The sequence below is a fragment of the Parasteatoda tepidariorum genome, chromosome 11 (assembly GCF_982258835.1).
Source record: "Parasteatoda tepidariorum strain Cologne lab strain chromosome 11, Ptep-v5.0, whole genome shotgun sequence".
NCBI classification, from domain to species: Eukaryota; Metazoa; Arthropoda; class Arachnida; order Araneae; family Theridiidae; genus Parasteatoda; species Parasteatoda tepidariorum.
Genome location: NC_141765.1, coordinates 80,469,222 through 80,471,764, shown reverse-complemented (window position 1 = coordinate 80,471,764; position 2,543 = coordinate 80,469,222).

The following is a 2,543-nucleotide window of genomic DNA, read 5'->3' as shown; positions in this document are numbered from 1 at the left end:
CTTTTTGGAGAGAGAAAAAAATAGCACTATCCAAACATAAGTATCCTTGCACTATTAGCCCAATTTATTTATGTTTGACTTCATTCGATTTAGCTCGAAATCATACTTCAGAGCCCCTTTTGTCTAAACAATAACCTCAAATACTTTTAGAAGTACGAGTGAAAAATTGTACTTCTGTACATAATGTGTAATAATGTACATAATCTGTACATAATAATGTCTAGGCTAGTTGTCCGAGTGTCTTATAGAATTTGTTTTTTTCAATTGAGCGTCGAAAGACCAGAAACTTAATCGTCACAAAACAGAAGCTTTGTTTTTCTAAATAGAAGTTTCGTTGTCGGTTTCTACCTCTATTCTCTCTTATTAAATCCCGATGAGCAGAATCATGCTACTTTTTCCACTTATTATAAGGAGAATACTTGACGGTTTGCTGCAGATTCGAACTTAATTATTTTCAATTGAATTTCACTTTTCAACAATTGAAACACACGCTACAGCAAATAATTTTTTATATATTTTAGTTTTCTTAACCATAGTTACAGCGTAAGACTTTCAGGCATTTGGATTATTAAAAAAGAATACTTGTTTCATATTAAATAAAAATAATTGCGAAATAATTTTATAGTATTCAAATATACGTGGGAAGCACGCTCATGTTTTATTATGAAAAATAATTTTGCTTGCTTCAAAATACGACTTGCTTCCAAAATTTCTGACTTGTTGCCAAAACAACTAACTAATTTTAATCATATTTTTGTTTTAAATACATACATGAAATTTTGAAATATGGGCTATTTTTTTTAACCTAAATGAATATTTTGAATTTTATAAATTACATATTTTCTGACTCATAAAAAAGCAATAAACTTTAAATTTTTAAAACTCAAGATTAAATATGCATTTCTTTAAAGTTAACTAAAACTATAATGTTTTTTTAAAATATAGTGATTACCAACAGGTTTTGAAATGTAGTCCCTATTTAGCTACTTTTTGGAGATCGATTTTCAGTTTACTCTGAATTAAAAAAATAACAATAAAGATTGAAAGAAAAACTCCTAAAAATATTTTAAAATATAATAGCCTTATTTTACTACTTTTTCTAGTTTATATGAACCAATTTATTATTCTGAAGCATATTTTAATTTATTTTTATTTAACTTTTAACTTTTTACGTGTCATTCTGCCTTTCTTGTAAGATTTCCACTAAACAGGTACAAAATATTTATAGCATTTGAACATTGTTTTTTATTAAAATTTAGATCCTTCCTTAAAAAAAGAATGTTATTGCTTCATCTTCACAATTACTTCATGTTTGTCTCCTGTTTTCTCCGAAATTTTCTATGAAATGCTTATCAGAAAACTTTTTTAACTCACCACCAGATAGCAGCACAGAAACTGAAATATTTAAATAAAGCCGTATTACGTATAGCAGCCAAGCCAACTTTATGGTATTCAAATATACGTGGGAACTGACCTGTATGGATATCAAGTTATTTGTTTTTCGTGAAAATTTTTAAGTATCTCAAGAACTTGATTTTTGAACTGTAATGTATTTTATTAAAAATTAGTGCAAATGAATGAACTTTTGCGATATTTTTAAAATTTCTATCACTTTTTAAAATTTAAAAACAGTTAACAATGATTTGCAATAATCATTTAGTCTGCATTTACACATATTATTAAAAATTATTTGTAATAATGAGAATAAGTAAGGAAACATTTGTATTTCTGCTTTCAAATATCTTGAAACAATTTCCAAATGAGTAAAAACAGAAGATCACTCTACAGGCTTATGGTATCAAAACAAATATAAAAGGGACTGATTTAATATATATATATATATATATATATATATATATATATATATATATATATATATATATATATATATATATATATATATATATATATATATATATATATATATATATATATATATATATATATATATATATTTGGATTCTAATTAAACATTATTGGCGAGGGGGGATGTAACATAAAAAGCTTCAATTAATCTTTTTGTGTTAGTTTCTCTGCTATAAAACTTTTTCCTAATTAATTATTCTATTTGAAATACTTTCTCACACTTTTAAAAGCCACATCCTGTTCTTAAATCTATTTTTGGCTCAAGTATGCATTTAATTAAGAGCAGGACATTTTTCCCTTTGCTCTTGTGTGGGAAACGTTCGATCTATCTCATAAACCAATAGCAACTACTAAGATTTCCCTCTTTCCCTAAATTAAGACATTTTACGGATTTTACTTTGCAAGATTTTCCCTAACATATAACCAAGGAGCGCAACTTTTCGTGTGCACTTTTACTCATTCTCATGACTGCTCTTGTCTAATAATTAATAAATAAATTTTGTACCCTCCTTCCCGACCTATGACCTGTTTTAATCCTTCCACTCGGCAACGACGTTATATATATATATATATATATATATATATATATATATATATATATATATATATATATATATATATATATATATATATATATATATATATATATATATATATTGAAACACGGGAAAAAACAA